Source organism: Dermochelys coriacea, chromosome 3 (genome assembly GCF_009764565.3).
Source record: "Dermochelys coriacea isolate rDerCor1 chromosome 3, rDerCor1.pri.v4, whole genome shotgun sequence".
NCBI classification, from domain to species: Eukaryota; Metazoa; Chordata; order Testudines; family Dermochelyidae; genus Dermochelys; species Dermochelys coriacea.
Window position 1 is genome coordinate 141,810,628 of NC_050070.1, and position 13,294 is coordinate 141,823,921.

Here is a 13,294-nt window from a genome sequence, read left to right on the forward strand (position 1 = left end):
CATACTGTTAACTATTACACTACTGATTACGGCATTTAAAAAAGGACAATCATATTATGAAGATTTCTATAGTCTACTGTGAGTAACATTTCAATTTGGTGCCACAAATGGTGCTTGAGTGATCCCACCACATCTTGCTCCACCCTTCTGACCCGTGAAACCAAAAGTCCAGAGGAAAGGAGCTGAGCACAACAAGCACCCAAGCCTACATCTCAATCAGCAGCTTTGGTAGGAACTAAAAAGCCAGGTGGCCTTGTCCCATGATTGCTGCTCCAGGCTCCCTCAGGCTCAGGCAGACAACACAGCACCAGTTACACTGAGATGACATGTTTCAGCTTTCTTCATAACCTAGGAAGACTGAAAATACTTTTTTTAAATTAAAGTTTAGAGTGTGATTTCACCATATGCCTCTGGCAGCCAATGTCCAAAGCATGTGTCTATTGTGCATATGCCCTAACACAATCCCAGACCAGGTTTTCCTTTACCCCACATAGAGGGAATCGCACCTGGAGAGTCCAGGAGAACATGCAAGATCAAATTTTGAACATCTGCACAATCTCTTGTGAATGGCATCTACTTTTGGCATCCAAAGTAGGTGAACCATGGGACAGTACCACCCCTTTTCCCCTCCCTCAGCTCAAGATCTGGATGCTACCCATCATTCATGAACAATAAGGGCAAATACAGTATCTCACTGTGTGCAATTATATAAAGAGATTTTATACCACTCTGAGGCTGTTCATACTTTCTAAATGATTTATTTCCACTGTTCAAGTAGTTCAATATAGTAGAAAATATTCCATATAATCCAAAGGTTAATCAATCAAATGATTATGTCTTGGAAACTCCTGACCACCATTTTAGTTACTTACAAACGGCTGAAAATATTATGGAGTAGCTGTAATGCACTCACGCTGAAACTACCAAACTTAAAAAAAAAAAAAAAAAAAAAAAAGAAGCAGCTGATTCTGACTTTGCCTCATAAAGGTCACATAAAAAGGAATTTAACCTCAAACTGGTATGAACTGAACATCACATTAAGACCCTCATCACGTACTTATGTATATGTTTATATCAAAGCATGTGAGTAATTCCACTGAAACCAATGGGATCCTACAGATGCTTGAAGTTAAGCAAATACATACTGTTTGCAGGATCAGGGCCTAAACAATTTTCATTTCTTATCGATGAAAAATATGATAATACAACACCATTGGTTAAATATGTCATTTACCTGAGTAATTCCCAGTGAAGGGTAAATAGCCACACCTCTTAATTCTTTAACACTTCTCAATGTATTATCCAACTGAAATAAATTATAGCCAAAATGTCAAACCTGGATGACTGAAATTTGGCTCCTAAATCCATATTTAGGCACCTAAATAAAAGTTTAGCCTGAACATCCATGTATTTAGATGCCTATATGCAGATTTAGGAGTCAAACTTCAATAAACAGAGGACAGAGCTTCAGCTAGTATAAACTGCCTTCATTCCAATGGAGTAAAGACAATTTATACCAGCTCAATTTATACCCCAAATTTGAAAATGTTGACCAATATTTATAACATACTGTTAGGGGTTTAATCATGTATACTTGTTTCTACAGCTATATTGACAACTACAAACACACACAGAGATTTTTATTATCTCTATCATGGTTGTTCTGCAGACCTTTCAATAGCATCATATAAATATAATAAGAGACTGAACAATGAAAACCAATATTCATGTTCATTCATTAGGGATGACCATTTTTAACCTACTCATAATTACATTTCAGTATGACACTGGTTTTTCCTAATTCCTGACAACAAAAATACTGTACACTCTTGCTCTTTACACATTTATATGAATTACAACATGGGAAGTATAATTTTCACTTTGACTACAGTGTGTTTGTTTTAAAAGTATATAATATAACAGATAACTTTAAAATATATACACCATTATAACTCACTATAAATGTCATCATATATTGTACCTTAAAAGCTACCATCTAGTTTACTACACTGAGTCTTAATACAAGTCAAAGGATGTGTCAATTTTAAGCTTCTTTCTAGTTCTAAAAGTCAAGTCTTGGAATATTAGTGTAATTTACATTTTAATGCCCAGAAATCACGTTAGGTCATCCTATCAAACTTTACTGGAGATCTATATGACTGATCCTTTAAAATGGCTACTTTGCAGCATTCAACGTAATAAATTACATGCTGATAATAAACTTAGGTGTGATTTTAGTAGACCGATTCGTAAGTTAGTTAAAGCAGATGGAGAAAATCCTAAATCAAATTGTGTAAAGAAAATGGTGAGAGCATACCACTAGAAATACTAACATTCACTCTCATTCTATCACAAGTGCGCTTATCCATAATTTTGTAAGTATTTCTCACAATTCACATATGTATTGACCATTTATGAAATGGTTTGGACTAAATGATCAATGAAGATTCCAAACAGTTTAGGTACGTGATGTTCTCACACAGACTGGAACTCATTAGCCAAATCATTGTACATAGCAATACACCAATACATTTTAAAAGGGACACTGTCAAAGTTAGTAGCCCCAATATTTGACCTACCTTTTTGGTGTTTTTCCTTACATATATCTGCAAAGACTGTGTAGTTCTCTTGTGTTCTTTCCAAAACAAATTTTTCAGTGCTCCTTATAAAAATTAAATAAATGCTAACAGCTCGATACCAATCTGAGCAAACTTTCAATAGCAAAACTGTGTATGAATGCAATGGAGGGAAAGTTTTGGTAAAGAACAAGATTTCAGCTTAAAGTTTCCAATGGATTATCATAGTGATATTTTAACATTTTGAAAAATACATTGTCAGCGTGTCCTTTAAAATGTTGGTTTTCCTTTACTGACCATAAAGCTTTTGTTTTGTTTTTTAAACAGTTGATATAGTGGGCAAAAAGCGATTGGAACCTCCATGACTAATTAAAACCAACATCCATAAGAATCCAAAATTGCTTTTTGTGGTTTCTTTATGTCATGTAAATTCAGTCAGCTGGCATTATTTTGCTAATAAGTAGGTTTTGTGCATATAATTTAAATACCATTGGAAATCCAATGAAAAGATCAGACTGGTTAACCATTTTCTGATCCTTTTACTACTTTGCACAGAAGCAACAAAAAAGAGAATTGAGAAGACCTATTTTGCAATGTTTATGATGATGTTGCAGGCAATTATACTGAAGTATGACTCTCAAACAGGAATTGCCTAAAGAGAGCTGTGGGAATTCTCCCACTCCGACCTCCCTTCCTTAAAGCCTGATTCAATTGAAGCCTTTAAGTATGTACTAAGCAATAGGAGTTCAGCACATGCTTACGTGCTCTCTTGAATCAGGGGCCATGGAACAACATTTGACCACTTAAAAAATTACATTTTCTTCTAGCCTAAATAAAAGTGTAAATGCTCTAAAAAAAGGTCTTAAAGGAGTCAGAGAACATTCAACATTCATTTATGCCTAAAAAGAAGATTAATACAAGACTGTGCCAACCTATTTAGTTTCTCAGTCTCATACACAGTAAAAAAAAAAAAAAGCAGTAATCAACCCCATCGGGATTGAGATGATCATAGGAAGTGCCTGGCAAGATCATTCTCTTTCCTTTGCCTTCATGATTTTTTTTCTGCCAAAAAAACAGATAAATCAGAACAAAATGGATAACTATTATCCAATTTTCATTTCAGAACAAGGACTTTCTTGCCTACTTTACAGCACATTATTATTATTCAGTTAATGTCAACAAACTGATCCAATTAGACAGCAGTATCAGACAGCCGATCATTCATTTGCATCTATTGGTCAGCCAGAGCTACTATCTGTTGCAGACATGGTAGTGTCCTATTGTTATGAAACATTTATCAACTTTAGGGTTTAGGTTAAATAATCTTGTTTCTAGTAACAATAGACTGAAGTCTGGTAAAAAAGAAGAGATGCACATTTTTCTAATAAAAATGTCGAGTTAGATGCATGAGTGTAGAGTGCACACATATACAAAAGTGCATGCTTTTTTGTTTTCCACTAGCCCAAAAATGAGGAAGTGGTCATACATTTAGGATAAGTCCTTCCAGTACAACCAGTAAGATAGTGTTGAAGTAAAACAAACACATTTTATGTGCTTAGGATTCTGGTTTTCCCCTGGCATCATCGTGCCTAACACACCCATCACATGCAGGTATTGTAACTATGGGGATCCTCTTTTAATTGTTAAGTTAAGCGATTTTCATTTCTCATATCAGCAGGTTTAATTTCTCAATACATTCATGGAAATGGTAAAAAATGTTTAGGATCACTCCTATTTTAAGGCCTTACTGAGGGCCCAATCCAACTCCCAGGGGCAGCGGCAGCTAACACCCACTACAATGGAAATATTGTGGGGTCTGAGCTACATTTCCACCCTGGCCCCCACGTTCCATTCTTAAGCAAGTTGTTTCATGCACTCAGGAGGGGAGGGAGTGAGACTCAGAGGGGCTGGAGTGGCTGTAGCAGCATCCAAGATCAGGCCTAGGAGCCTCAGCTCCCCCCAATTCCTTTGAGGGTGCCCCATATTACATTTTCTCATGCAGAGCATCACCTCACACTCCCCTTACTATTCCTAACACCCAAACTCCCCCTGCAGGGCACCTACCCTGCTCCCCTTCCTAGTCTTAACACACAGGACTTCCCCCACTCTACAAGCAGGGTATCCACCCTGACTTACATAGACACCTGACTTCTTCCTGCTCTCCCTGATTCTCCCCGTTTCCCATGTGCTTCGTACATTTAGGTTTCACTATGCGTCTCCCCCCACCCAATCCCCATTGAAAGCAAGCTTCCACCGCCTCTGAATTGAAATACTTGCAGTGATTTCAATGGGTGCAGGATCAGATCCTGATAGAGAAGCACTGTCTCAATGGATTGCAAGGAACTGAAGCACATGCTTAAAGTTAAGCATATGCATAACTGTGTTTCTGGATCAGGTAGGGTGACCAGATAGCAAGTGAGGTAAATCGGGACAGGGGGTGGGAGGTAATAGGTGCCTATATAAGAAAAAGCCCCAAATATCGGGACTATCCCTATAAAACCAGGACATCTGGTCACCCTAGGATCAGGGCCAGAGGGCTCAGTGCCATGCAGAATCAATCCCATTGTCCTTAAATTTGATTTTTGTTTTTTCTTGTTTATTTGAGAAAGACCCTTGAAGTTAGTTTGGCAGCATTTTTCCCTTGTTTCCCACTCACAGTGCCCTTGTATTTATGCCTTTATATATTTTGCAACACAAATTGTTTTAACTTAAATGTTAAAAAATCAAGTCCCTTGAGGCTGCCCCATATTACAGTTTCTCTAGCATATTTTTAACTATACTCTTGCTGGGGCAACCAAAATTTGCCTTAGAAGTGAAGGAGATTTTGTCTTAAATTCCTGAGCACATTACATCAATTGATAAACTTATTTATTCTGATTATCATTGGAAAGGATCTTGCAATATTATGGTTGACTGACAGTAAAACTATGGTTAAGGTTCAGATATTCTTGTGGCAGCAAATAAAAGACAGCTACCTTTTCCGTAACTGTGTTCTTCGAGATGTGTTGCTCATGTCTTTTCAACAATAGGTGTGCATGCTCACCATGTGCACCAGTGCCGGAGGTTTTTCCCCTAGCAGTACCCAAAGGGGGGAGCGCCCCCACACAACCCCTGGAGCGGCGCCTGCCCACCCTCAGTTCCTTCTTGCCAGACAGAGGGGTAGGAGGGTGGGATGTGAAAAAGACATGAGCAACACATCTCGAAGAACACCAGTTACGGAAAAGGTAACTGTCTTTTCTTCTTTGAGTGATTGCTCATGTGTATTCCACAATAGGTGATTCCAAGCTACATTTGTTGGAGGTGGGTAGCAGCTCACAAGTTCTCGGGACGGAGTACCGCCCTGCTGAACCCGGCATCATCCCTGGCCTGGGAGACGATTGCATAGTGCAAGGTGAACGTGTGAACCGAAGACCACGTGGCAGCCCTACAAATGTCCTGGAGGGGGACGTGGGCCACGAAGGCAGCCGATGAGGCCTGCACCCTAGTCAAGTGTGCCCTCACAATGGGTGGCAGGGGACCCCCCGCCAGCTCATAACAGGAACGGATGCACGAAGTGATCCACATAGAAAGCCGCTGAGTGGAAATCGGCTGACCTTTCACATGCTCAGCCAAGGTGACGAACAGTTGCCAAGACTTTGAATGGTTTGGTCCGCTCGAGGTAGAAAGCCAGAGCTCGCTTCACGTCGAGCGTGTGGAGACGGCGTTCCTCACTAGCTGCGCGAGGCATGGGACAGAGGACTGGCAGAAAAACATCCTGCCATGGTGGAGCTACTGCCAGCCCAGAGAGGGTCCCGTACCAGTGCTGCCTGGGCCACGCCGGGGCAACGAGGAGGAACCTGGCTTTGTCTGTCTTTATCTTCTCCAGGGCCCTGCTGATCAGAGGAAACGGGGGAAAGGCATAGAGGAGCTGGCCTGACCAGGACAGGGTAAAGGCATCGGAGATAGTGCCCCTCCCTCGGCCCCACCCCTGGAGCAGAACCAGCATTATCGTCAGTTCTGCCGGGTCGCAAATAGGTCCACTTGGGGAGTGCCCCACTTTCGGAAAGCCTGGTGAGCCACTTCCGAGTGCAGAGACCACTCGTGCCGAGAGGAAAAATCCCTGCTCAAGCGATCCACCCTCACATTCTGTCTGCCCTACAGGTGGAAGGCTTTTAGGTAGATGTCATGGGCTATACAGAAGTCCCACAGACTGAGGGCTTCATGGCAGAGGGCAGAGGATTGGGCCCCGCCTTGCCTGTTGATATAAAACATCGAGGCCATGTTGTCCGTGAGGACCCCGACTACCTTGCCCTCCAGGTGCGAACAGAAGGCCATACACTCCAGTTGCACCATCCTGAGTTCCTTGACATTTATATGAAGGGGCAGGTCTTGTAGAGACCGCAGGCCTTGGGTCTGAAAGTTCCCCACATGGGCCCCCCAACCCAGGTCCGAAGCATCCCTGTACCTGAACAGGACCCCTTGGAGCATGTTGTTTGGGGCGGACCACCATCGCAGGGAGATGATCACTGAGTTCGGCACAGTGAGGACTTTGTCCATTCTGTCCATGGCCTGGGATAACTGCGAGGCCAGCCAGAGCTGGAGAGACCTCATTCTGAGTCTGGCGTGACGGACCACATATGTGCACCCAGACATGTGACCCAGAAGCTGCAGGCAAGTCCTGGCTGTCGTCAGCGGGAACCTTGTGACCGAGTCAATGAGCCCTTTCAGGGTCTCAAACCTGTCTGGTGAGAGAGAGGCCCTGGCCAACATTGCGTCCAGTAGCGCCCCGATAAACTCTATCCGTTGGATCGGGATTAACGTGGACTTTGTGTTGTTTAATCAACAGGCCCAGGGCAGTACATGTGGACAGGAGGAGCGCCATATGATCCCCCCGCGACCGGGAGGTGCCTTTGACTAGCCAGTCATCCAGATATGGGAATATCTGGACCCCCTGGCTTCCAAGGTAGGGAACTACCATCGCCATGTACTTTGTAAAGAACCTGAGGGCAGTGGACAGACCAAATGGGAGGACCGTGAGTTGGTAGTGAATCTGGGCTCACCATGAAACGGAGAAAGCATCTGTACCTCTTGAATACGTGGATGTGAAAGTGAAAGTGGATGTGGATGCGGATGCGTCCTGTAGATCGAGGGCAGCGTACCAGTCCCTGGGATCCAGGGAGGGGCTGATGGAGGCCAGGGAAACCATGCAAAACTTGAGTTTCACCATGTAGTGGTTCAGGCCTCGCAGGTCCATGATGGGCCTGAGCCCCCACTTTGGCCTTCGGGATAAGGAAATACTAGGAGTAATACCCCTTGCCCAGGAACTCCTTGGGCAACACTACTATAGCTCCCAGACCCAGGAGCCGCCCCACCTCCTGCTCGAGCAGAGCCTTGCAAGAGGGGTCCCCCAGGAGGGACAGGGCAGAAGGTGGTTGGGCGGGGAGAAGGTAAACTGAACGGTGTAACCTTGGGAGATGGGGTTGAGGACCCATTGGTCCGAGGTGAGCCGTGACCATTCCGCAAGGAAAGAACACAACCGATTGGAGAAAGAAAGCTTTATCGGGGGTAGGTCCCTGATGAGAACTGGCGGGGTACCCCCAAGCATACCATCAAAAACATCTTTTGCCCACATGCTTGACCTTAGAAGACCCAGGCCCGGGGGCAGGCCGGGATTGCTGTTGCGGGCGCTTTCTATAGTCCCGCTGCTTTTTGTGGGCGGATTCATACTTTGGGAGGGCAGCCTGGGTGGGAGCCTGCTACAGCTTGAACTTGGGTTTTGCCGGAGGAGGGACACAGAGGCCCAAGGTCTGGAGGGTCGTGCAGGAGTCTTTCATGCCATGCAGCCTTGTGTCTGTTTCCTCAGCAAGCAGAGCCTTACCATCGAAAGGGAGATCCTGCATTGACAACTGTGCTTCGCTGAAGAGCCCAGAGAGCAGAAGCCATGATGCCCGTCTCATGGACACCGCTGAGGCCATGGACCGTGCGGCCGTGTCCGCTGCATGCAAAGCGGCCTGCAGGGATGTCCTTGCGGCTGCCACCCCTTCCTCCATGAACACCTTAAACTCCTTATCGTGCTCCCAGAGGGAGTCCTCAAACTTGGGGAGGGATTCCCAGAGGTTAAACTCATAGCTATCCAGAAGAGCCTGACAGTTTGCTACTCGTAGCTGAAAGCTTGACGACAAATAAACTTTTCTCCCGAAAGTATCCAGCCTCTGAGAGTCTTTGTTCTTGGGGGTCGGGGCTGGTTTCCCCTGCTGCTCCCTGTGGTTGACTGACTTGCCCATCAAGGAGTTGGGCACTGGGTGGGTATACAGATACTCATGTCCCTTCGGTGGTACAAAGTACTTGCGCACCGCCTTTTTAGAGATGGGAGCCAACGAGGCTGGTGTTTGCCACAGGGCATTTGAAATTCTTGCCACCCCTTCATGGAGTGGGAAGGCCACCCTGCCCGGTGCTGAAGGGGACAGATCATTGAACAGGGAGTCTGAGGGCTCTTCCATCTCCTCAGCCTGGAGATGGAGGCTCTCTGCCACCCTTCTTAGGAGGTCTTGGTGGGCCCGGTAGTCCTCCTGCAGGACAGAGGGAGGCAGGGCCGCAATCAGCTCCTCCAGACGGGGCAAGGCCGGTGCGGTGCTTTGGGTGTCGTCTGGCACTGGAGGATCCATCACCTGGTTGGACTCCAGGCACGGTACAAAGGACACAGGTCCCACCGACCTTTTTTCTGACAGTCTAAAGATGGATGCCGACGGTGCTTCCAAGGCCCCAGCCACCGAGTGAGCCCCCACCGGGGCTGCACCGGAGGCCACGGTGCCCACTGGTACCACTGGGCTGGCCACGACGCTTGGTGCCATTGCGCTTGCTGAAGCACCGGTGGGGCCAGCTACCTAGGGCAGCAGTGAGGACAGGCCAGGCTGGCGTATAATCCACTGCTGCCTCTGGGCTGGGAATATCAGCGGTGCCGGGATCTACGTCGGCCACAGGACCGCGCCAACGGTAGTAGCTGCTCCGCGAACGGCCTCGAAGGGTGGACCCGCGTCGGCAATCGGGGCTACGGTGCCTTGGCGGAGACTTGGAACGGGAGTCCGAGTGGGAACGGCGTCAACAATCAGACTGCAACTGACTACGGTATCTCCTGCAAGACTAGGACCGTTGGCGATATCCACCATGTCCCATCGATATTCGCTTCGCAAAGACGAGCGGTGCCAGTCATGGTCGGATGGCACCCATCCGGACAGTCTTGCCGGCATCAAGGTCCATCTACATGGACTGAGCCCTGACAGTCACTGGGCAGTGAGCGGTGTCGGGAACGTTCCCTCGACCGAGACCAGTACCGGGCCGGCGGTGACTGCGGTGATTCCAGCGGTGGCTTGCCTCTGGGGCTGACATCAGCGAAACTCCGGACACAGGCATGGACATGACATCTCTGGCTGCCTGGAGGGCTTTGGACGTAGATGGAATCTGGACATCCGGAGAGGACTGCTCCAGCGCCAACTCCATCAGGATGGCCCGGAGACTAATATCCCTTTCTTTTTTAGTCCGGAGCTTGAAAGACTTGCAGATCTTGCACCTTTCGCTGACATGGGTTTCTCCCAAGCAGCACAGACAATCCGTGTGTGGGTCGCTCCTTGGCATGCCCCGGCCCGGGCTCAGTGACTAGCTAAACTAACTGAATTACCTAACTGACTACAGGTAATACTGAACAAACAAAGAGTTCTGGGAACGAGCTGCAGCAAAGCTGGAGCTGAGCAGTTCCAATGCACCTTCACTGGCGGCAAGAAGGAACTGAGGGTGGGGGGGAACGCAGCCTCCCCTTATACTGCGCCAGGCAGGTGCCACTCCAGGGGTCCCAGCACCCCCAGGTACTGCTAGGGGAAAATCTTCCGGCACCGGTGCACGTGGCGAGCACGCACACCTATTGTGGAATACACATGAGCAATCACTCAAAGAAGAACTTGCAGTCAGCTTTGCAGAAATATGAATTTGTAACATAAAAATGGTAAACAACAAACCAAAACTTGCCAAGCCAGCATAAAGTACGGGGAAAAAGAGCTCTATATTATAGTAACCCATGATAAGAGACGTAGCAAGATATAGCACAGCGTTAGTCTTAATATCACACAGGTTCTTCTTCAGGTTTTCTTATTTGCCAGAGAAATACCACACCAATCACAAATTCCAGTTTTCAAGTTCTAATACATCAACAAGTGAAAAGTATAGGTTTCAGAGTAGCAGCCGTGTTAGTCTGTATTCGCAAAAAGAAAAGGAGTACTTGTGGCACCTTAGAGACTAACAAATTTATTAGAGCATAAGCTTTCGTGAGCTACAGCTCACTTCATCGGATGCATTTGGTGGAAAAAACAGAGGAGAGATTTATATACACACACACACACAGAGAACATGAAACAATGGGTTTATCATACACACTGTAAGGAGAGTGATCACTTAAGATAAGCCATCACCAACAGCGGGGGGGGAAAGGAGGAAAACCTTCCATGGTGACAAGCAGGTAGGCTAATTCCAGCTGTTAACAAGAATATCAGAGGAACAGTGGGGGTGGGGTGGGGGGGAGAAATACCATGGGGAAATAGTTTTACTTTGTGTAATGACTCATCCATTCCCAGTCTCTATTCAAGCCTAAGTTAATTGTATCCAGTTTGCAAATTAATTCCAATTCAGCAGTCTCTCGTTGGAGTCTGTTTTTGAAGCTTTTTTGTTGAAGTATAGCCACTCTTAGGTCTGTGATCGAGTGACCAGAGAGACTGAAGTGTTCTCCAACTGGTTTTTGAATGTTATAATTCTTGACGTCTGATTTGTGTCCATTCATTCTTTTACGTAGAGACTGTCCAGTTTGGCCAATGTACATGGCAGAGGGGCATTGCTGGCACATGATGGCATATATCACATTGGTAGATGCGCAGGTGAACGAGCCTCTGATAGTGTGGCTGATGTGATTAGGCCCTATGATGGTATCCCCTGAATAGATATGTGGACAGAGTTGGCAACGGGCTTTGTTGCAAGGATAGGTTCCTGGGTTAGTGGTTCTGTTGTGTGGTGTGTGGTTGCTGGTGAGTATTTGCTTCAGATTGGGGGCTGTCTGTAAGCAAGGACTGGTCTATCTCCCAAGATCTGAGAGAGCGATGGCTCGTCCTTCAGGATAGGTTGTAGATCCTTGATGATGCGTTGGAGAGGTTTTAGTTGGGGGCTGAAGGTGATGGCTAGTGGCGTTCTGTTGTTTTCTTTCTTGGGCCTGTCCTGTAGTAGGTGACTTCTGGGTACTCTTCTGGCTCTGTCAATCTGTTTCTTCACTTCAGCAGGTGGGTATTGTAGTTGTAGGAATGCATGATAGAGATCTTGTAGGTGTTTGTCTCTGTCTGAGGGGTTGGAGCAAATGCGGTTATATCGTAGCGCTTGGCTGTAGACAATGGATCGAGTGGTATGATCTGGATGAAAGCTAGAGGCATGTAGGTAGGAATAGCGGTCAGTAGGTTTCCGATATAGGGTGGTGTTTATGTGACCATCGCTTATTAGCACCGTAGTGTCCAGGAAGTGGATCTCTTGTGTGGACTGGTCCAGGCTGAGGTTGATGGTGGGATGGAAATTGTTGAAATCATGGTGGAATTCCTCAAGAGCTTCTTTTCCATGGGTCCAGATGATGAAGATGTCATCAATGTAGCGCAAGTAGAGTAGGGGCATTAGGGGACGAGAGCTGAGGAAGCGTTGTTCTAAGTCAGCCATAAAAATGTTGGCATACTGTGGGGCCATGCGGGTACCCATCGCAGTGCCGCTGATTTGAAGGTATACATTGTCACCAAATGTGAAATAGTTATGGGTCAGGACAAAGTCACAAAGTTCTGTCACCAGGTTAGCCGTGACAGTATCGGGGATACTGTTCCTGACGGCTTGTAGTCCATCTGTGTGTGGAATGTTGGTGTAGAGGGCTTCTACATCCATAGTGGCTAGGATGGTGTTTTTAGGAAGATCACCAATGGACTGTAGTTTCCTCAGGAAATCGGTGGTGTCTCGAAGATAGCTGGGAGTGCTGGTAACGAAGGGCCTGAGGAGGGAGTCTACATAGCCAGACAATCCTGCTGTCAGGGTGCCAATGCCTGAGATGATGGGGCGTCCAGGATTTCCAGGTTTATGGATCTTGGGTAGCAGATAGAATACCCCAGGTCGGGGCTCCAGGGGTGTGTCTGTGCGGATTTGTTCTTGTGCTTTTTCAGGGAAAAAAAAGTGAAAAGTATGTCACAGCAGCACGAACATGTTCTGTCCCTGCATGTGGTTTTGATTCTCCCTTCATTTAAGCAAAAACAAATCGGAAAGACAAAGTAACTTATAAAAGATATGACTTATTTGGCAGGTAGATCAGTTGGCAAAGATGCCAGATGATCCTGTCGGAATACCAGGGGCCTATAACAATACATAAGTTACCCCAAATACTACAAAAATGTCAATCTACACAGTCAGTTTATAAAACAGCTTAAGTCAAACTCATTTTCACTTCTAGAGGGAAAATAAACTAACGACCTTCTTTCCAGAAATCATCTGAGAAATGTCCTGGATCACAGTAACAGGCATAGAATTATACACAGTGAACCAAGTTAACTCACTTGAGTAAACATGTGTGATGTCATTGATATTAATCGAGTTGTACCACTTACATCATGAGTGATTTTGGCACAGTATTTTAATGCCACACTAGTTTTGTTAGACTCTCTTTTACAACCCATCTCAAAGAA

The 13,294-nt window shown here is 45.9% G+C and overlaps 1 protein-coding gene across 7 annotated transcripts in view; it reads right to left on the reverse strand.

Moving 5' to 3' along the window:
* The window catches only part of AKT3 (AKT serine/threonine kinase 3), a 281,463-nt gene that overhangs the window by 19,729 nt on the left and 248,440 nt on the right, over nucleotides 1–13,294 (reverse strand). The gene's annotated exons all lie outside the window — the stretch shown is intronic.